The following is a 24,076-nucleotide window of genomic DNA, read 5'->3' as shown; positions in this document are numbered from 1 at the left end:
TAGATAAATGTATACCGAGGAGAGAGTGCGTCTCCATCACTGTGTAGAAGATTAGAACGAGCGTGAGGTTTTTCCAACATGCCGCCAGATGTGGCTGCCATGCATTTTTCAGTAGGTAATATTAGGTGTAATGATTCTGCCTTTAATTATTGTTTCTTCTTTTCTAATTTAATTTTCCATCATAGTGCGACTTGGTCATCATCAGCAACAGGAGATTTTATTTTTGGTATCGTAAGAATCTCAGAAACATTATTTTCTAACCCCAGGCCTAAATGATCCATCACATCAATAGTTCTGTCAGCGTACTGTGCTTCAAGTGCTGCCATCTCTGCTGCCAGCATGCAACGCTCTTCGACCCAACGAGCTTGCTTAACTCGAAGGTACTCTTATTCACCTAGAAACTGCTTTTTCTGCCAAGCGCGTGTGGCTTCTATTACAGCAGCAGTCTCCTCACGGTTAATATCCCATCTTTGCTCCACAAGAAGCTCTCAACTACACAATCTGAAGGCCCATGCCTTCCCCTTTCTCTACAAGCTCTCCGAGACCCATGATGCTGCTTTCCCTCTGTTTCGCGCTTGCAATCGGCCTCGTCCTGTCGTAGACACCATGCACACAACAAACAAGCTATATTGAAAGCACATTCGGAAAGCATACGGAAAACAAACCAGAGAGCTAAAGTTCATGCAAGTGTTCAAGGTATACGAAGACCCTTTCACATTGTAGTGGGCGCGATATATAGCCAGAACGATGAGTGTGCCAAGACCAGATTGGAACAGGTCCTCGGGATGGGCCTCTGCCCATTGTCAATGCTTGTGTATGTTTGCTGCTGCCGGATACCCTGTCGATGTTCACTGACCGGAGCTTGGCTGATACATGGGAGATGCCCGACAGGCCCGGCTGGATGTCCTTACAACGTTCACCAGCCACAGGCTTCGGCATGAACTATACGAGGCGCCTGCATTGAAGTGGTAGCCTGTGGTGACCAGTGGCTCCGAGCTTAGATGGCCGCTATCCCTGCGCCACGGACGCCATCTTCCAGTTTCCCATGCGTCTTCCACGCTATCTCGCTTCCCCCCCAGCGCTCATCTCATATTTTTCTTCCATGCCACGTGGAGGCTGCTGACACGTTTCGATTCTCACGCAGCCTCGTGTTGCAGCTTCGCACCAACTTCGTCGTCAACACTTTCTTGTTGGTGCGCCTGCGTGACCATTCTGCGGTGTCGTCGTCTTCGTAGTGTCGGGACGCACAGTGACCGTGCCAATCGTGACAGTTGCCGCGGTGCACACGGCCTGCCTGCCCTCTCTCGTGACTAGTGAGCCGCTGCAAAGTAAGCGGCACGATCGTATCAATTGGGCACCCGTTTGTAAAATTGAACATCTCTCGGCTGGTCAAGTTCGAGACCCCTAAACCCACGCTACCTCGACGGTCTTGAGGCCACGTCGTTAACATGGTGCATTGCAATATGCTCTTCTGAAATATCTATCTCTAGCAGTATCAATTTCAACGGCGGCTGCAGAGGCACGATTCATCTCCAGACTAGACCGCCTTGATGGCGTAGTGACTATGGATTTGCGCTTTGACCAAGTACCGGCGTGGCAGCCACATTTCTATGGAGGCGAAATGCAAAACGGCCATGGGATGGGCATCTAGTGTGCTTTAGATAACACCGTATTGGGCAGAAACTTTACGGAGTCCTCCACTACAGCAAAGCGTAAGAGAGAGAAGTCGTCTCCGACCAGCTGTTACGCGTCCTCCGCGGCGCTGATTCGAGTACCCTCAAGCACTGCACCGTCATCTGGTTTCGCGCCCACCTGGGTCGGATCTCAGGTGGATCAACCTCGCCCAACCTCAACGAGACAGCGCGCACGCTTACCGGCCACGCCCCCCCCCCCCCCCCCCCCCCCCTGGGCAACAGCGTCTCGACGAGCTGGAGGCGAACAGGTACGCCCCAGTACCGTATAACGAAGTCACTAAACACTTTTACTTGGGACTAGGTCTCGTTCCGCCCCCGCACCTCAAACTAAACCGGCTGCAGGCACTAACGCTACGCTTGTTAAAAATACACTTGCCCGACTCTACCTCGGCCAAGTGGGAGAAAACCTACGAATCCAGCTAATCCAAGACCAGCGATGCGCCGTCCAGCAGGCTCACGCAGCGGCCGCCAGTAGCTCCCTGTCGGTCCCAGCGTCGGAGACGTCCAGTGCGCGCTCACGTGCATCCAGCAGGACCTTTATTAATTAAAGTTTGTCCAATCCAATCCTCCACTACAGCTTGCCTCAAAATCTTATTGCGCTTTTGGCCCGTACTTCCACATAATTATTCAACTACACATAGGAACGGAAAGGTCGCGGATATAATTTGCACTAACGTGCCAAAAATATTAACCAACCATTCCCCAGCCGGAAAATGAAGGTAAGCGAAGCTTGTCCGCCGTGCACCTGACCTTCGTCACAGTTAAGTAACCCCCAGGTAACGGTGCCTGATTTCTTCGGCCTCACGCTCCCTCAGCTAGATTCCTCCTCGTTGCTGTCGGATTGCGTGGACTCGGGTGGCAATAGCGGCTTGGCTGGCGCGCCGACGGCGAGCCCATTTCACGGGCAAGTGGGCGAGTTGTCGGTGCCGCTCGGCGAAAGCTGCTCTTCCTCACAATGCGCGGCCGTCCCATCCTCTTTCCGGGACTGAACTGAACGAAAACTAAGCCGGCACAGCACGCGCAATACCCTTTCCTGCTCTTAGCCCCTCTGACGGAAGCGAAACAGCTCTGATTGATTGCGGAATCTTTGCTGGTGGCTCATGCTCCAGCGCTGGCGCAGTTGTCAACTCATGAAACCGCCCTTACCCACAGCTGCTCTGAGCTGGTCGCAACTGGCTTTTTGTGCGTGACCACGACAACGCTACTTGTGAGCCAATACAAGCTTCGCGTAAAAATAGAGAGTGTTGCTTGCATATCCTACACGCAGTTACCACGCCTATCTGCCTTTTGTCCAGATTGATGCCAAAGCGCATCAGCTGTATCGCCTACGGATGCTTGTAGAAGATGGTGTCATCTCTCCACTAGGGGCGTCATTACAGCGCTAGCGATAATTGAACAGTTTTTGTTTCATGTGTCCTACCTCGCTGTAACTGATGTATGCCTTGTGAAAAAAATGGACAATCATAAGGTAAGCAAACTATGTGATTATATATGTCAATATTTATTTCATACTTTCACATACACCAAGAAAAGCTTTTCTTGCATGCCAAAAGAATAAAAAAGTAATCCACACATGAGATGGCGGGGCAATGATGTCCTATTTCCTACAATGAAACTGCTAATTATTACTGAATATGAATAACAACTTCTACTAGCCGCCAATGATGTCAGATTGAACTTCTTCTCGACATAGTACCTAACACCTAACGGCGGTGCTCATCTTTTGGCGATGGCTTCGTTTGAATGGTAAACTCTGGTTCGGTCTTGTTGTGCAGTATGCCCTGACAAATCGTGTCATAAATACTATGTGGTTTATTAGTGAGCTTGGAAAACTTTCGCATGCAGCCGCGGCTAGGGCCCTGGATGATGGAGGAGTTTCGTACTCTGAGGTCATAGATTGGTTGGTTTCCTGGAAGGTAGAGTGAAAAGAAAATATAATATTTGTTAATTAGCTAACCCCAATATCAAAATCAAGAAGTTATTAATCACCACTTGATTTCTTCACAGCATATACTTGTCACAGTGTGCGGAAACAAACTAATTTTTACTCATGAGCGCTAGTTCGAGATAACTTGCAGTGCTGTCATAAATAGCACATATTATGGAGAAACGTTTTCTCGTTCGTGTATGTTTACAATTACCGGAGAACAACAAATGCCATTCCACATAATAGAACAAACGTGTATCAATCTACACCGAAACGCTTTCTTTGCGAAACATTACGCCTGTTTGACAGGAATCACTCTGTACATACAATCATTCTCACTTGAAGTTTGCATCAATACGTGATTATCGTGAGCAATACGTGAGCAAACGAGTGAAACAGGGGGGAGAGGGGGTCGTCGCCCAATAGGGGGAACAGATTTGCGTACGTCCTCTCCTCTGCAACATGGCCGTGCCTGAGATGGTCAACAGGGCGAGCTGAGATGGTTACAGGCTACCCGTGAGCCTTTTCCTTGCCTATACTATTCAAGTTTGCGTAATTTCAACTTTCGTAGACTTGCTGAAATAAGACGCCGTATTAACCGTTTCCTTCCCGCTGCCGGCGCCTTTCCTTATGCCAGGGTTGTAACAGCGAATGCTCATTCTGAAGTCGTCAAATGAGATCTGTTCAATCTAACCCGGCTTTAGAATTTTTTTAACTCTAATACTAACAAAAGCTGTTGGGCATTCACGATTTACATGAAAGATCTGTTTTATTCTTTACCCCACAAACTCATTCTTGAATGCATTCAGCATTCTGTCTACAAGTATGGTACCATTGATTTCCAAAATGAAACTTGGGTATCAGTTTCACTTTAACTAATTTAACTTTTATCAACTTTTAACGTTTTATTGAGGGTCAGGCTACATCCAGTTTGAAGGGACATCATATTTGCAAAAGCAGGGTGTCCGCATTGGGTCCTTAGTGACTTAGTACTTGCTCATTTCGATCCTCCCAGACATGCTTTGCTTCCAAAAAAGAATGTCCTTAAGGTGTTCCGCTTTGTCGATGATATTTTGGTGCTTTTAAATTGTGGAGCGCAGGCCATTGAATGGTAAAGCAGAAATGTGTCGACAATGTTCAAAGATGCAATGAGCCCGCTTGCGCTTGACCTGAAGCACCAACTCCCATACAATGGCCAAATTATATTTGTGAGATATCTGGTTCTGGCTTAAATGCGTTCGTGTCTGTTGGAGCTATGAACCTCATGCCAACAAACCACTTCTGCCTTTCAAGTCCACCCACACTAAGCTCGTTAAACGAACTATTGTCTCTGATGCCTTCAATGTCTTCAATGATCAATGCCTTCAATGCCTTCAATGATCAAAGCCGAAAGGTTGCTGAGCGCCGGGTAGCCTCAGCGCCTCCTCATTTCGGTCGCAGAGGGCCTTCTTAAAGAGATGCACACAAAGCGATAAATGTGGAAAGTTCGCGCACAGCGTAGGCAGAAGATAGCTGCGATACCTTACATGCGCACCCCACCGCACAATCGAAAAAAGTGGCCCAACATTGCGACGTGAAAGTCGTGTTCTCTGTCCCCCCCCCCCCCACCCACACACACGCACAAGCTGTCGAAGCTTTGCAGGTTGACCAACCCGACGGCAACCCAGCAGCGTGACGGCGGCCCAAATTGCAAGCGGTCTTTTGTTGAATGCGCAGGGGAAGTTTATCAAATTGCTTTAAGGTGCGGGAATGTGTATGTTGGCCAAACTGGGAGATGTGTTAATGATAGGTAAAAAGAGAACTCAAACAACGTAAAAGAATGCACGCGAAGGGAATGAGTTTGAGGCTTTACTAGCAAGTCATTGTTAGACTTGCAAAGACGGCTCGCCCAACATCGAAAACACTTCCGTTATCAAGAGGAGTAAAACACGTGTGACAGAGGGAATCGCAGAATATAAACCCATCTATAGACTTGGCGTGGTATGTATCAGGAAGGGGTCCCTCACGCTTGTAGACAAAGAGCGGCATATTTACGCACGCGAAGATGTTAACCTCTGGCTCGGATAGCCTTTATATTTATGCGCGAACCATTCACAATGACGTTGTTGGAAGTTCAGCGCTCCTCCTTGTCGGCCTGTTTCCGTGCATGTCTTTGTTTATTGCACTGCCGCCTCTTCAAATGTGTTACGCCAAATTCGCCACATTAATCAGTGTTTCTTATCTGGGGGAAATCTATTATTGGGAACCAGCTTGTGGACATCTGCCGCTGTCTAAGCGAGAGTTTTGGCAATCTGAAGATAAATCGAGGTGGCACCGTCGGCAGGGTAATTTTCTTAAACGATTTCTACGTTTTATGTGGCCTTGAATTGCACTCGATCTATAGGGTTCAGTTAACGCCTCTGGTTTTCAGATCTCTGAAAGTACACTGAGCACTGTGTACAATGCCTCAGCGTGGTGGCAATGCCTGGGAGCATTTCAGACTTAAATGCTGAGCTTCAGCATATGGGCAGGGTGCGTAGCAGATAAAAAAGTGGGAATGGGCAGAATTTAAAGTACAAATAGAGCGCTGTCGCGTCCAGCGCTCTTTAGATGTAGGATATGGGCATGAGAGCACGAAATACTTGAGACGAACGTTATGGAAAATTGCATGCGCTCATGCAATGTCCTGCGCTACTATACCGATAGTAGGGATTCCAGTGCGCGTAACTTCAAATTCGCGTAAATACGTTCTTGGGCAAAGCCTTGCGCAATAAGAAGGCTGGGTTACAGAAAGAAGCTGCATGACTTATGAATTTACTTCACTAAAAAGCTTGTTCTCGCAGCTATATTCAGTTGCACAACATCGTGAGTAGCACGCTGAAAAGACAAAAAGCACTGGTTTCGTGCAGCCGCCGTTATCAGCGGAACAAGGATCAACATTTTTGTGGCATTGCCTGGAATAATTCACTGCCGTCACTGCTTTTACCATAGTTCCTCGTGCTACACACTTTCATACTGTCAGAAGCATCAGTTTACAGTATGCTATGGACTTCGATACCTAATAATTTTCACTTTAGAAAACACCTGGGACCACAGTCGAACGCTTGCATCGATAACAACGACGGCGATGACAACTTCGCTAGAATAGCCGGTACATGCAGACTCTTGCCATCTTGTCCATCATTTTGGTTTCAACACAGTGCAGCAGACCGATTTTGACCCCCTGATGGTTATCCGAGAATGCGAATTAGGATAGGAATGTTTACAAAATAATCATGGAGGTTTTATAGAGGACAGAAAATATCAGGGAGGCATAGACAAAATGCTATGCTGTTAAGTGAGTTTAGATGGCTTGAGGGGCTCAATATAGCTGGGAATTCGGAACTGCCCTATGTCTCATTATATGCCAAAAATCATTATTGTCATTCCGACTGATGCGTGGAAAGCAGTCTGACAACTCTGGCTCCCGATGGGGGCAACATAAGTAAACCCTATATTTGCACAGCAATGCAATGCGTGTTTGTAAGGGTTTGTTTATCCGAAGTGAAAACACTTGGTGGCATCCGGAACCTAACAGCTCGCAAAGTCCAACAGTGGTCTAGATGAAACACACAGGCCAGGTATACGTAAGTAACGCCTAGATTACTCTTTCCTTCGGAAACTGCTTTCATATATTCGCTTATCCTAAACTGTTGCGCTGCCACTACAGCCTAATGTCATGGTCGGTGGCGTTATCTTTATTTTCAACTGTACATTTCATGTGGGAAATGTGAACATTCGTCTCACGTTTGTACTTACAGAATGTCAGTGCAATTTCGTTTTTGTTCTATACGTATATTTATATTTTAGCTCCTTCAAAACAATGTTGTGGTAGGTGTGATGGCTGCAGATTTGAACGAACACTAGAGATTGACTTTACCCAATACATGAATTATTAGGGATATCGCTGCGACTTGATTTGTCTCGCAGTAAACTTGATAGAGCTGATGGTATTGAGTAGAAATCAAGCTTCATGTTTCTTATATATGGTATAAACATAAGGTCACCTTCTTCAGGCTGAATTTATAAATGTCCGCCATAGGTCACGAAGTAAGTACGTCTTGTAAATATGTAAAGCATGTTTTTAGGTTATACACTGTCAAACAAAATTTTATTTAATCTTGCCTGTTTGAAATAAGACAAAATGCACTTGTGTAATTAGACGAAATGAACCATGCTGTAATAATGTCAAACCAAAATTATATTTCATTTCAAATTATAAATCACGAACCGAAAATATATTGCATAATATAAGCAGAAAGACACCAAAGTGGTGTGCAGCAATACAGCTTTCCTATTATGTGGTTGCAACATATTTGTTGGAGGCGTTTACTCCAAATAAAAAAAACTCGGTATTTTACTTACCGGGAAATATGGTAACCTTAATCACAGCTCATCTTAACTTCGTACTAAGATACACAACATCTTCCGTCTGCTTATACGGAATACCTGAAATAGTAATAACACGTGAATTTAGTGTAGCCTACTGCAGATAGCAAGCTTTTTAATGTCGTGCAATGTGCAGTGCAGAAGCAAACATTCCGCCTTCCCAATGCCGCATTGGCTGCTATTTTGTTTTATGAGTGCGAATATTTTATTTTTGAGAGTCCCGGTGAAGGCAGCATACACAGAAGATATATTTGTCCGAAGGACAGAAATTCTGTCTACGATATCCTGTTTACTGTACACGTTCTCAGTGAAGAGCCACAAAACACAAAAGTAAACATACTGATGATGGTAAAGATATTTAAGCAGGTCACTATAACGCGTAGCCAGTGCCTGAGAACAAAACCTACATTATAGCAACTTAGTTCAACTATTAGTATAAAGAAATTACAAAGACCTGCTTAGCGTGCGCGCTGAAAATTATGATATTGATACATGCATATTGCGTGTTTCTTGTGGACGATGCACGCGGGTGCCGCGACGAAGACGACAAACGCTCTCTGGCTCTCGAGCTGTTGGCTGAACTGGCCAGCGCTGCAGTTGGCAATTACTTTGTAATATGCGTTGTACATAGTCTCCATTTCTGAATCATTCGCTCGCGTAACAATATCATATATGGGGCACCCCCTGTCAAAGAATACAATAAAATCACCGGTTCGATAGTTAGTACATTGAGTAGGTAAAACAAACTTCTAATATCAGTCTAAAGTCAGCGCTCTTGTCACTCTGCCTCTGTTGCCGTGCCTTCCTTAGGTTTCGCGCGGTGACGTAAGTTTCTAATCTCACGCGCATTTATGGGCGCACATTTATGAAAATTTGGTATCAAAAACAGCAGCGCGCCGTTTAAAGGCTTCAAACGACACCACTTGCTATCGTTATATTTGACTTTTGTATTCAACGTAGACCTCACAGAACGTCGCTCGTCATGGTTATTATCAAGTCATAACTTGAAATGGGAACAAACGATTAAATAAGAAGACGCAGTGCGGAACTGGTCTTGATTATTCAGCAGGAATAGCCTAGTGCAGAAATGTGACTGCGGGGAGAACTGTGTTTCAAAGGAATAGCTACCCTTTGATGTCACGGCAAGGCAAATTCCTGTGAAGGGCATTTCGATTCAGGAAATACTCGTTGTATTGCGGGTTGATTGAAAAATCAGTTTAATGTCCCAAAGTTGAGCAATATGTTTGTTGTCATGAAGGAAGGGTAGAAGAAGCGGCTACGCTGCAACTCTAGAAGTAATGTGTTGTTTGCGATGTGTACTAACTTGACGGTATGAGCGACATTGCCGGGCTGAAACGCGTCCACAGTGCCAGCGTTGCAGCTAGGTTGTCGAAGTTATAAAGTTGCTGTTTACACGTTGGATGAATGGGTGTGTGGCCCGATAGATTAAGCATTCGGACAATACACTGCTTGAGCCTGGTTCCAGTGCCACCCTCCGACTTATTGAACTCATGCAAGGAGCCCCAGCATAGCCGAGTGAAGTACCTAGCGGCCTTTCCAGACGAAAATATTGCTTTGCTATAGATACTACGATATGGATCAGAAGGTAAGGCACTAGACTAGACGCTGAGTGAAAGAGAAGAGCGATGGAATGACGCCAAGGGCTAAACTAGTAAAAATAAAACTGACTGTACTATGCATGCTGGAATGGCCAGGAGCCTAGCCCCATGGCTGATTACTCACCGGGAGAACGATGACGAAGTGCCTGTTTCGTCAGAACGTTGCTCGCGTACTTCTTGCCTTTTTTGCAAAATTATACGTGTACATTTGAGGCGTCGCTATTTTGTCTATCGGAGATGGACGTGGACAACCTTGGACATCTACCAGACTTGACAACGTCAAGAAAACTGACTGGTCCTCATACGGACTGTGACAGCTACGACTCCCGTATCAACTCATTGAGCAGAGAGGAGACTTCAACGAAGACTTCAAACTTGTTGTGAGCCGTAAGGCAAAAATACGTAACACCTGGACGTCTTCGTCCTCGAGCACATTGAATGATATACCACAGTGGAGGCCTGTGACCAACGTCATCCTTTTTGTTCCTGCTGTGCCCGGCGGGAAGAGCAGCTGCTGAAGGTATTAGTGCCGAAAGAAATTACTGACATCAGAATGAAAACGTGTAAAAATGTCCAGGCGATTGATGTCACGCATGCGGCCACGCTGAATATCCTGCGCGGCGTCGCTTACTTGGACGTCATGACCGTCGATTCCCGCATACCGCTGGGCTCTGAAGTCATCACTGGCATCATCTACGAAGTGGATTCCTCCATTCAAAACTCCTACTTGGGAATTCTTATACAATCAGCCAGTGAAGCTGCTGTCAACGCGAGTGTCACTGCCTGGGTAACTCATGTTTTTTGAAGATAGTATTCAAGGGAGACAATCCACGTTATGTAAAGCTGGGCCACTTCAACATTCTGTACGACCTTTCCTACCTAAGCCATTGCAATGCCTCAACTGCATGAACCTGGGACACGTGAGAAGCGTATGCGAGAATACAGCACAGCGTTCTCGCTGCGCTGAAACCCACTCCGTGGATGATTGTTGCGCCACTGTTCTTAAATGCTCGAAAGGTCATGGTTCACACGAACCTTCGTGAAAGTATCTCCAAAATATTCAAATGGAGCTGGCTGTCTTAAGTCTCATTCCGAAGCTGCCAAAACCATCAGAAAGCGGAGATATCGTCATTCAAGGATGTCGGTTCCTCTACCGCGTCCATCGCATGCCCTGCTGCTTCATCTCTCTTGCCGTCAAGACCGGTCGCGGCTGATTGGAATCAGAATGCTGAAAAAGCGCGGCTGCAGCTGATTCAGCTTGGCCAATGTTGTCCAAGCCACGCAGTCCACAAATTCACAATGCACATAGGCAACCTCCAAAACTGGGCCTCCGCCTATAAACTGCCTGAAAAGGACAAAAAGGGAATTGCAATGTATCGAACACTGATGAACGCCTTTCGCGTGCTCTTAACAAATTAAATCCCCGTCACCTCTGAGTGCACTTCAGGTACTGGATGCTTTAGGTCCAGTAGTTAGAAGCCTTGAGTGGACACCATGGCTCATGCAATGCTGTCATTTCGCACTGAGGTCATACAAGCTTCCATATTATAGCAGAACACCAGAAGATAGAGGTGCTGCATCTTATCCTTCCGTCAATATATCCTCACAAATAGCATTTCCGTAATCACTATTTGGGAACCCTACGCACTTACTCCAACACAATATCAGGGTAGGAACCATTTCTTTCGTCGACATCTGAGGAGCGCAATGAAATTGTCGTGCACATCCGCACATATTTTAGGTATTCCGAGCAAGCAGTAGAACCACATGATAACAAACATTATGTCTGCCTACATCTAAGAAAGCAGCAAGTATCATTCACCCGCCGTGGTTGCTCAGTGGCTATGGTGTTGGGCTGCTGAGCACGAGGTCGCGGGATCGAATCCCGGCCATGGCGGCCGCATTTCGATGGAGGCGAAATGCGAAAACACCCGTGTACTTAGATTTAGGTGCAGGTTAAAGATCCCCAGGTGGTCGAAATTTCCGGAGTCCTCCACTACGGCGTGCCTCATAATCAGAAAGTGGTTTTGGCACGCAAAACCCCATGATTACGATTAAGTGTCATTCATCTAGGAATACCACCGTCCGGACGATTTCAACGCTACAGACTTCGAGGTATTTGTTACAGATCAGTTAACCTTGGATCATAACGGGAGAGTTCAACGCGTATCACTTGCTGTAGGGTAGCTCGGCAATCAGTTGCAGAGGCAGGAATCTTGTGTCATTCAGCTCTGATAATGACCTTTGTATCATGAATGATGACAGTCCTACACACCTGTGGGGCCTTAAGTACAGTAGTTGCCTGGAGTTGACCTTGGTATAACGATGTTTCAATTCGTGAGTCCAGTTTTTTTTCTCACATCGAAGCACATGGAAGAAACCATATTTCTAGATGCGTGCGGATCAGGGGGCCAAACAATTCCTCCTTGTTGAATGCAGTACGAAGAATAGACTGGCCTAAATTTGAGCTACACATGGAAAATGCATGCAGAAAACGCATTTTCCATAGCCTAGAGGATGCCATCACAGAGGCAATGAGAGAAGCTTCATGCCTCCTAGCGATGAAAGCGAACTTTTTCCAATTAGACGTAGAACTGGATAGGATAACTGCACTTCGACGACGAGCTAAAGGAGATACAGGTGGACGAAGGCAGTTAGTGACCTCAGAATTGCACGGAGAACGCAGAAGAAAATCCAGCACCATTTGGACAAATTGTAAGAAACAACGTTGGAAGAGCTTTTTGTGAATCACTGGACCCTCGTAAACCACTTTAATACGTCTGGCGTACTGTTCGTGGCCTGCGCTCGTCTCCGCACCAGTGACATCCTTTCATGTCCGTAGCCCTGCATCACTGCCAGACGTAACTTTATGTGGCGAAATATTTTTCAGCGCAGATAGCTTGCGTGTGTGTCACCCTCAACACCGAAGACGTGAGTGTCGTCCCTGTGTCTGGCGTCCCAGAACTGGAAATTTCATATACTATGGGAAAACTGCTCACAGCTTTGGCTGCTTCTCGACGTTCACCTTCACCAGCACCAGGCGACATCACCTATGCAACTCTTGCCCATCTTGGACAAGAGGCCAGGCAAGAGCAGTTGAATTGCTACAGCCGATCATGATATGATGACATAGTTCTTCAGCAGTTGAATATTAGTAGGCTCGTGACGCTACTCAAATAAAAAAAGTCGCCTTTCGGCCTGACGTCTTAGGGTCCTATTGCCCTGACAAGCTACTTAGGAAAAGCAATGTGAAAGATGATCCTTACCCCCATTGAATGGTATCTTGAACGCCACGATGTGTAGCTTGACCTAATAACACGCTTTCGGCAAGTCAGATCATCAACAGACAATGGTTTTGACCTCCTAACGTTCACACAACAAAAATGCCTCCTGCGCGTATTAGTGACGCTCCCTTATTATGTAGAAGGGGGTACGATAATGTCACACATGAAGCGATCCACGAGATAGTGCAGACTGTCGGAATCGGTGGCCACCTGTTTCAGTGGATACGCGAATATGTGACCAGAAGCTCCGTCTTTGTGTACACCGAAGATGGCCCAACTGCCAACTATTATACATACGGTGGCGTCACACAGGGCGGGGTATTCAGCCCTATTCTCTTTAGCATACCCATGGTTGGCCTTGCTAAGATATAACCCAAGGAAATTCACCTATCAATGTTCGGTGATATCTGCCCTTGTTCTTCTGCGGTGAGGCGTCTTCAAGAGCGTGCAAGAATTCAGCGGTCACTCACCCTAACGTCGTCGTATATCCACAAACAAGCCCTTAGTGTGTCCATCGAAAAATGCGCGTAAATCACGTTGACGCGCAAACCTATGACACCGTACCCTGTTTCTGGCAATGACCATGCTATCGCGTACGAGAAGTCTAACCGCTTCTTATGTGTACTTATTGACAGGAACCTTTCGTGGAACCCCCCTGTTTCTACCTGAAGCTGAGGCTAATTTGGATTGTACAGATATGAAGTTCCTCTTCGGAGAAACTTGGGAACGTCGGTATGGTGCATGCTGCAGCTGCACAATGCACTGCTTCTGGGATGTTAGGATACAGCTTGGCGGATTTTGCGTACACATCTAAAACAAATAATCGTATCCTTGAATGTTTGCAAGGCCAGGCTGTCCTGGACTACCACGATGCGCGTCGGCTCAAGAAACAATAATGATTGCTAAAGACTAGTTGGTTCCAACATAATGATTGACAAACAAATAGCATTCTGGACGTTGCCGCTTTGTCAAGTACAACCTTTCCACTCTTATTTTCAAATTAATAAACGACAAAATGTCATTGTCGCTAATTCTGATTTCATCTCTAACGAACACTACCTGAAGACGTTTCACGCTGCATAATTTTTACATTCTCCCCAAGGTTCTCCCTAATTATTGCGAAGAGACCGTTCAGTTTGCAGCCATATTATCATAGAATACATCATCATTTGTCATACAACTCCAAAACGTCCACTAATTTTGCCATGAACTGAAAAAATCTTTAGTTATGGGATATGCATCTGACACAGTGTACTGTATAACCCTATTTTTGTTTTATACCTGCCACTCTTATGTACTTCAACATGCTACTAGGTATTTTGTAAATTCCTTACTTCTCTTCTTTTCCCTCCTTTTCTGTGTTAGTTTTGTCTAGGTTGACAATAGTACTTACTACCGATAGAGTGTTGTCTATCATTAACGTCAGTTACTTATATTTGTATTTCCTTATTTATCATTTCTGAAATTGCGCCGATTCAGCTGCTGTGTTTTGCCGATGTAACTTTTCTCTTAACCATAAACAGGAAGTCCCAATTCAGTATTATATTTGTAAAGTATTTTTGTGAAATGATAAAAAATAAGAAGTTGATTTATTGATTAATTGATTGATTGGCAGCATTAGAGCACTCCTTCGACATCTGTGCCGCGTAGCCAGTCGCTATATTGCTGCTTTGCTCGCGCAAATACACCAGGCTACATTTTTCAAACTTGTTGCGACACATCAAGGCTCCCTTCCGTCGGGTTTTACACCAGCAGTAAGACCACTGTTACCACTGTTGTGCTTACAACAACCACAAGTACGCCTCACGATTCCGGTCATTGCGAAGACACGTCATTCTACCACGGCTGTGCAGCAGTTGGCACCGTCATTACTGAACAAAGCATATGGACGAAGAACGTACTTTTACACCGACACATTTTCTCAGTCCACACCTGCACAGACGTTGTTATCGTCCCCACCATACAAGCCACAATTAGGTTCAAAGTGTCCCACATAACGACCTCTACAGCTACATAACTAGCCGCCCTACATACCACTGTTAGTTACATGGTACAAGCAGTATATCGAAATTGGGTCCTTTTTGCGACTCCAAGACAACCAACCCTTGAGAGTCTGCAGTCCTCATTACCCATAAAAAACGCGTGTTTTTCGCAGAGTGTTTCTCCATTAAACCCTCCTTACGGACATCATATCGTCTTCCAATGGTTTCCTGGGACCGTGGCACCGTCGGAAATGACTTTGCTGGTGATGCCGCCCGGTCAGTCCATAAAGAAACCCTGTCTGCTCCTATACCCTTATCAAGGACGCACGCTGCGAGGGGTCCTCGTTTACTTGCTCAAACCAAGACTGAAACTACGTGGAACATCCAGATTTTCTCCAACTGTCGTCTACACCGGCTGGATCCTACAGTGACGCTGCAGATTCCGTAGAACTTCTCCCGCCATGGTGCAACTTTACTGCGCCGCCTCTGGTTAGGGTCTGACTACGGGCTAGTTGGAATTCCATGGTATAACTCGTCAATTACAGCGCAAACATAGACGGAGGACAAAAAAGACGACGTAGACAAGCGCTGTCTTAAAGACTGACGGTAGATCCTTGCCTGCCTCATCCATTCGGAGCGCATGATTTTACACACCCTTTTTCCATGCCCTGCAGACGGATGAAATCCACCGAAGACCGTAAGAACCTCGGCGGGTAGTTGTCCAGTCCGGCTATGAATGCAGTAAGTCAGGATGCGCGCCTGGCAAAGGGCAAAGGTTGTCAAGGTGACAAGGACGGATGGGTGAAGACAAACAGTGTTAGCGATGCCCGACGAACTAGAAATATACTGAAGCAAGGTCTGACTACGGGCTAGTTGGAATTCCATGGTATAACTCGTCAATTACAGCGCAAACATAGACGGAGGACAAAAAAGACGACGTAGACAAGCGCTGTCTTAAAGACTGACGGTAGATCCTTGCCTGCCTCATCCATTCGGAGCGCATGATTTTACACACCCTTTTTCCATGCCCTGCAGACGGATGAAATCCACCGAAGACCGTAAGAACCTCGGCGGGTAGTTGTCCAGTCCGGCTATGAATGCAGTAAGTCAGGATGCGCGCCTGGCAAAGGGCAAAGGTTGTCAAGGTGACAAGGACGGATGGGTGAAGACAAACAGTGTTAGCGATGCCCGACGAACTAGAAATATACTGAAGCAAGGTCTGACTACGGGCTAGTTGGAATTCCATGGTATAACTCGTCAATTACAGCGCAAACATAGACGGAGGACAAAAAAGACGACGTAGACAAGCGCTGTCTTAAAGACTGACGGTAGATCCTTGCCTGCCTCATCCATTCGGAGCGCATGATTTTACACACCCTTTTTCCATGCCCTGCAGACGGATGAAATCCACCGAAGACCGTAAGAACCTCGGCGGGTAGTTGTCCAGTCCGGCTATGAATGCAGTAAGTCAGGATGCGCGCCTGGCAAAGGGCAAAGGTTGTCAAGGTGACTTCCGTCACCTTGACAACATCGGTGATTTCATCCGTCTGCAGGGCATGGAAAAAGGGTGTGTAAAAATTATGCGCTCCGAATGGATGAGGCAGGCAAGGATCTACCGTCAGTCTTTAAGACAGCGCTTGTCTACGTCGTCTTTTTTGTCCTCCGTCTATGTTTGCGCTGTAATTGACGAGTTATACCATGGAATTCCAACTAGCCCGTAGTCAGACCTTGCTTCAGTATATTTCTAGTTCGTCGGGCATCGCTAACACTGTTTGTCTTCACCCATCCGTCCTTGTCACCTTGACAACCTTTGCCCTTTGCCAGGCGCGCATCCTGACTTACTGCATTCATAGCCGGACTGGACAACTACCCGCCGAGGTTCTTACGGTCTTCGGTGGATTTCATCCGTCTGCAGGGCATGGAAAAAGGGTGTGTAAAATCATGCGCTCCGAATGGATGAGGCAGGCAAGGATCTACCGTCAGTCTTTAAGACAGCGCTTGTCTACGTCGTCTTTTTTGTCCTCCGTCTATGTTTGCGCTGTAATTGACGAGTTATACCATGGAATTCCAACTAGCCCGTAGTCAGACCTTGCTTCAGTATATTTCTAGTTCGTCGGGCATCGCTAACACTGTTTGTCTTCACCCATCCGTCCTTGTCACCTTGACAACCTTTGCCCTTTGCCAGGCGCGCATCCTGACTTACTGCATTCATAGCCGGACTGGACAACTACCCGCCGAGGTTCTTACGGTCTTCGGTGGATTTCATCCGTCTGCAGGGCATGGAAAAAGGGTGTGTAAAATCATGCGCTCCGAATGGATGAGGCAGGCAAGGATCTACCGTCAGTCTTTAAGACAGCGCTTGTCTACGTCGTCTTTTTTGTCCTCCGTCTATGTTTGCGCTGTAATTGACGAGTTATACCATGGAATTCCAACTAGCCCGTAGTCAGACCTTGCTTCAGTATATTTCTAGTTCGTCGGGCATCGCTAACACTGTTTGTCTTCACCCATCCGTCCTTGTCACCTTGACAACCTTTGCCCTTTGCCAGGCGCGCATCCTGACTTACTGCATTCATAGCCGGACTGGACAACTACCCGCCGAGGTTCTTACGGTCTTCGGTGGATTTCATCCGTCTGCAGGGCATGGAAAAAGGGTGTGTAAAATCATGCGCTCCGAATGGATGAGGCAGGCAAGGATCTACCGTCAGTCTTTAAGACAGCGCTTGTCTACGTCGTCTTTTTTGTCCTCCGTCTATGTTTGCGCTGTAATTGACGAGTTATACTCTGGTTAGGGGTTACTTTTATGAAAGCGTGCTCATTCCTTAGAGAATGCACCACCTTCCAATCTGTGACTCATGCAACTGTGAATAGACCATGGAGCACGTCTTGTATTTTTTAAATCTCTATGACATCGAAGGCGACGTTCTTCGGAGTGTGTTAAACCGATTAAAAGACAGGCCTTTTTCAGTCTAATATTTTCGGACCATGGCCCCACGCTTCGTCAGCTTAGAAAGCGATGCTGGTATTACTACTAGGCCGATATCTCTGGAGACAAAAAAAAATTTTACGTCGTCCTTCGACTTAAAAATCCGCAGTAATCCAGCCACTGTAAGCTTAAGGGTGGAGTTAAATGTGTAGATTTCGTTCTGGTCTTAAAAGGTTATAGAGCGGCTATTATTCGTACTAGCAGCGCGCAGTGTACACCGAATATCACGTTACCTTTGTTTAATATTCTGTAAAAAGCGAATGCGCCCACCGAGTTAATTTCTACTAGTGAAATGACCTTCATATATAAATTACATATTGGGCTTTATGTAAGTGGGCCTAGATTGTGTTACTCTGTGGACTTATGCCGTTTTTATTTATCAACACCCGCAAAGTATGTTCTGGTTCCCGAACTGTATCTTCCGTTTGATGAAGATTCGATGCCCTATGTATTCAAACCACAATGCTGATGACAAAGAGTTTCCTTCTAAACAGTATGCATTAGTGTTTGTCAATCGTTCGAGTTGCATCCCGTCGCGCCCATAATCACACGCATTTCACATAAATGCATGATGGAGGAAGCGCTACTTTGTCTCTAGTAAGCACTGCGATTGAACTATTAGTAGAGAAAAAATATGTTTATGTACGGACTGTATTTACTGAACACATATTTTCCTCAGCTCATCACGGACGCCATCAGGGTTGAATGTTTCTACAAACGCAAAGACAAAGAAACAGTTCTACGTTTCGGGGTACCTTGATTATGAATAAGCATCTGATTCACATGGCCTGGGTCAAATGTTGCTTGTAGGTAGCCAGATACTCTGCGACTAAAAAAAAAGACAGATATGAATACTCTACGTTCCATTGAACGTGAAAGTGATCACACCTTTTGCCATTTTCGTAACGTGATCGCAATAAAAGAACTGAAATTTGATTGATATTCTTCATTTGATCCACTTCACATTCGCGGTTTAGATCTCCGGTGGTTTTATATAACTATATTGGCTCCGCTGTAGACAAAAACTGAAACAGGCAAAAATATATCTATGAGCTTAGAAATGTAACACTCAATGTTTCTCACACTACAAAAAGCCTCCTGTGATCGCTGAAGCAAATAGAGTTTTATTATCAAATACTTGCTGTCCAAGTTGCAAAATATATTGCGCCTGCACGTTAGGATTGCGTCTAGGAACATTCTTTCAAAGATATACAGTCGAAACCTAGTAAACATTTCATTTCCTTCACTGAGTCTTATAAAGTACATGCAAGTAAGGTCGCAATCATGGATGCTTGCAAACCCAGCATTAGCTCTTGTCCTAAAACACCTGTACTGAATATATATAACAACTAGTGTAAATGGAAAAGTGAGCTTTTTGTTCGCACACAAGCGTTATAACCACAATCCAACCTAGAAAATGCGAAATGATGACAGGAGAGTTTTACCTATTGCATGTGAAAACCTATTGCTTTAGTTCAAGTTATCTCGTTTCAGAAGTGTTAGCAAACGTTGTTGATCCAATGAGCTTAATTTTCTCAGAAAACAGCAACTAGAATACAACTAGGTTCATCCGTTTGAAAAGAACTCGAAACTACCGGCTCAAATCAACTGAGTGACACCCTGTTTTGTCATTTAAGGCACGCATAACTGCTTTGTCCACAATTGACAAAGCTAAAGATTACGAACCAAATCATAAACAAGTGAAAAGAAATAATTAACTGGGAAAAGTAACAACAAGTTCTTAAGGCATGCCTTGTGAAAAAAATTAATATATGGGCCAAATAAATGGATATAGAGGGCTGATGCGCTTTTTATTAACATTTATACGCGGTGAAATGCATTGGTCTAGTCAATTTTGTGTTGGTTCACTTGTGAAACACTTAAGATAAGCAGCGGTAAATTGCATTAGAGAGCGAGCAAAAACTCAATGCAAGAAATAAAAATATGGCATTTAAAAGATGAATGCACAGTGCAATGAACAAAGAGAATGCATAAAATATAAAACTAGCTATAACACAAACAAAAACAAACAACGAATTACACAATACAAAGCAATTTATTAAACATTATTACCCCAAATCAAGCATTCAATGCTGTCGACTAAGTTATCTCTAGGTAATTGGCATGGCACTGTAATATTCGGTGTTCGTTAGTGCGTTTTTTTAAAAGAATGGGGTCACTGATGTGTGTAATGAAGCAGATAGGTTACTCAATTGGAGCAAAGTTAAAGAAGGGAATGATCGGGATCACGTGAGGGTGTTACGGCGGGGTATATTGATGTTATGTTCGTTATCACTATGCGCGGATTGATATGAAACTCGGTTGGACGTAAAAAGAATCGCAGGGTTGCCTTCTTGTAGAATAATTTCTGAAAAGGAGAAACGGCGGTTACCTTCCGGCGAAGGGAGATGAGAGGAATGCGAAGTGTGCCTTTCAATATTGTAGCACTTGCAGGACGATGGTAGATTGCTCCGCGATACTGCGCTTCTTCCAGTTTATCTAATTATGGGCTTGATGTGGATCCCTGATAGATGATGCTCATTGAACCCGCGGGCGGCTGTATGCGGTGAGCAACAGTAATGTTGTTGGAATTGTTACGACGGAAATAATTCTCTTCCAGCATCCTAACGTGCGGTTTGCTTTCTAAAATTTTGGGCTTTTAAGCGCTAGCACCACGATATTGATTATGAGGCGTGCCGCAGTGAAGAACACCTAAATAATTTCTACCGTCTGCGCAACACTGAAGCCACTACGCCATCAGGGGGATTGTGGCGGTCATCTTTAAGTATTAGGTAGCGTACATTTTGCTTCAAGTGAGACTTCGAGCTTCATCAATGACAACATACTAGTAGTATGGCATGATTGAAGAGGACAGTCATTCATGATGCAGGTAGGACCAATTGCGTTAAATTTGGAAATGCACAGAAGTTTGTACTTAATAATGTTTAGCTCCATTTGCCAAGTAGGGCAGCATTAAGGGGACAGGGTAGGTCTTATTCTTGCCATGCATTTTAGGCTTTGTTCGTGACCCTTTTCTCATGATCTGCTGGGGTTAGAACATTAACCTTGGTGGCATTGTAATCAGCAATGTTAGGTAGTGTTACTGAACCAGGATTATTTTTTTCTAATGTTTAGATTTTTTGTTTTCTTTATTTTACTGGACCGACCAAATTTTAGAGCTAACATCTGCAGTAAATAGCCTGTAAACAAAAATCCCCTACAAGAATATTTATAATCCTGGTTCAGTAGACTGTCCGTAATGTTTGCTCAATATATGGAAAATATTATCTCCCTAGCGCTTGTAGTTTCTGAAAAAAAGGGTCAAATGCAGCAAAATTTTTTTGTTTTGAGATAATTGGCTTTGAAGTGGAAGAAAGAGCTTTATTGCAATATAGGACTATAGAAACAAATTCTGGCGCATTTTTTCAATAGCCACCAGCCTGGTAGTCCCCTCCACCGTTAACACTTCTTTTCTGTGCTAGCTGTCTTGTTTTCCGGGCCTCCTTAGTGACCAGTAGTGTAGCCCTCTCTGCAAAGTACAGTCGCCGTCGGTCAGCTTCGCGCAACCACTGGACTGTGAACCGTCCTGGAGAAACTCCAAATGACCTCAATATGTCGGTTCGAGCAATGCTGCGTTCATTAAAAGTTAGCACAGCATCTATTGTCGCTATTTTCAGCGTCTTGAGGCCAAGAAAGACATTCTTCGGAGCGCGCTCCCATACAACGTTGTTGAATGCCTCATTCGGGTTCTGATTTTTTCGATGGAGACATTTCTGGAGAAGCTCAGGCTTTGAGAGCTGCTGAAACATCGGCGTTCCGCTTCAAGCGTTCAGCCGAGCGCGAAAGCTTCGATGCAGACGCGCACGTGGTGGCCGCGGCGCCCACTCCTGGATTGTGTTGCGGAGAATTGGCGTCATTGGAGATCGACTTATGCCGGTTTCCGTGAAAGAGACGTTTTCTAAAGCACTTCTTTGGCTTCGTCACTGCATTAAAGCTAAATAACCGGCACCAAAGTATAAACAAATTCGATTGTCCGCGAAAACACGCCGAAGCACGAGCAAACCGCCGCGCGTTGCGAGTAATCCAGCTGCGTCTCAGGATTCGTTTGGCTAAGTGAAATATGCTAGCTAGGTTTTCACTGTTGTCAGATGAGTGACAGCCGTTCCGCTAAACGTGAGAAAAAATAGGCGGTGAAACAAAAATTTTTTTTTCAGTTTAGGAGAGGCACAGGTGTCAAAGGGGGCATGGTTGGATGCTGCCTAGGTTTCGAAAAAATTGATTTTGAGGTAAGTATATTGCGTGCGCGCAAATGAAACACTGGGCCATGTTAAGGAAAGAATAGAGAATTTAAATTACACAAAAACAAAAAATCTATTTTTTTCGGAAACTTTGCCTACCCTGTTCCCTTAAGGGAGGTTGTTTAGACCGGATGAAAGAGGCATTACATCAGAGCTATTGTTTATGTTAAAACTTGTAAGACAGTCATCGGGAAATCAACTCATTTGTGAACGAATTTGTTGGGTTAAATCATTTACATATACGAACACATAAAAAGGTCCAAGAACAGACACCTGCTGGATGCCGCATTTATCTGGAGCTGTGAAAAATGTGGAAGTATCAACCAATTTCAAACAAGAATATCGTTAGCTACATCCGGGTCGATGTTGAGAGACTTTGTGTAGCAGCAATGGATATTGAACCTGGTCAAAATTTTTCACAAAATGCAGAAATATGTAATGAGTAAGGAAAACGCTGTCAAGATATGCACACAAAAGTTTCAATGAGCGATGTCAGCTTAATATAAGAAGAAGATTATTTCTAATAGCCATGTTGAAAGTCGGACGCAAAATTGTTGACTGACAAAGTGAGAAAATACACTGTGCTCAATTATTTTGTAGGCTACGGAAGTTACAAATATCGGTCTATAATTAAAAAGCATCGTGTGTTTCCCCAGATTAGTGCGTAGAACATTTTTTTCAGACAGCCGGCAAGCAAACCATAGGTACAACTGGCCTCCAACATTTGCCTCTGAGATTATTAAGGTATACTCAGAAGTGGGTTTCGGTACTTTTAATGGCATTTCATTTGTTACACATGAAGAACTAAGTTTATGATGTGAGGGATATACGTTTATTTATGTTAGATATGTGCTTCTATAGTTCAGTGTATTCAGTATATCACGAAACATAAACCGTCCGGCCAGATTGTGCACATGTGCTTTGAACATATTTTGCTTCGAGCCAGTGAGCGCAGACATCCAAATGTTAGTTCTCGGGCGTTCGGGTATTCTAGATGTTGTCGTTGCTCTCTAAACATGCACACTTTGTCGACTAACTGTCCTTCTCATACGCAGCTTACGTACGTTCAGCACATGTATCAAAAAATACCGCCTCACTGTGCAGAGTGTAACTGGAGACATGGCATCAGCCCTATTTGTATTACACTGCTCGTGTTTTCTGTATTCTTTAGTTTTGGTACCGGAAACATGGAAGTTTGGTTATGAACAACAAACTCAGTGAAGGCTATGTTACACGCAATTGTTAAAGGGAGACTAAATAAAATTATTAGGTGAAGCTACATTGAAGTCGTAGGTCTGTAGTAAAAATTTATTGTTAGTAGCCACAGCAGTGCACTTGGAGGGGAAAACGGAGACACACGATAATGATGATATATTAGCATTCCCTTAGAAATGGGGCGGTGACAATTCAGCTAATTCCGCAATCAATACATGTCTATCAGTCCAGGCTTATTAAAACCTATGTGGCGCCACCAATTTTAGAATATGGTACCTTTCATCATTTCATGTGATACCTTGCTGATGTACAATGAGTGACAAAGAGGGAAGGTTTAGTTGGGATTACTTCAACTCGTGTGTATTACTGCAAACGAATGAATTGATCAGCAGAAGTGGGATTTTCGTTGGCAAACTTATACGCAACAAAGTCATATACAATCGAACATAGGAACTGATCATATACTTCTGGGCGAATAATCCATCGACTTAATTCAGCTTAGTGTTTCAGAGCGCAGCTCTTAGACACCGTTAGTGTGGCGAGCGTTGGTGTCGGCCTCGACGTCGCCCTAATGAAGCGGATGAGCACAAAAGCGCAGGAGGTAAAAGCGAACACGAAGCGGGATATTGACACGCGTACTTGTATATCTTTTTCCTGTGACCACTTT

At 44.8% G+C, this 24,076-nt stretch overlaps 1 long non-coding RNA gene across 1 annotated transcript; it reads right to left on the bottom strand.

Annotated features, from left to right (window-relative positions):
* Positions 1-3,172: 3,172 nt before the first annotated feature.
* LOC126534075 (uncharacterized) lies at positions 3,173-18,903 on the bottom strand. Its single transcript, XR_008612964.1, has 3 exons — positions 18,652-18,903; positions 8,005-8,088; positions 3,173-3,603 (listed from the first exon to the last, which is right to left on the bottom strand). It is a non-coding gene; the product is annotated as an uncharacterized lncRNA (long non-coding RNA).
* Between the last annotated feature and the right edge of the window lie 5,173 nt (positions 18,904-24,076).

The sequence above is a fragment of the Dermacentor andersoni genome, chromosome 7 (genome assembly GCF_023375885.2).
Source record: "Dermacentor andersoni chromosome 7, qqDerAnde1_hic_scaffold, whole genome shotgun sequence".
Classification (NCBI taxonomy): Eukaryota; Metazoa; Arthropoda; class Arachnida; order Ixodida; family Ixodidae; genus Dermacentor; species Dermacentor andersoni.
The sequence above is the reverse complement of the archived record's forward strand: the minus strand, read 5'-3'. Positions and strand labels throughout refer to the sequence as shown.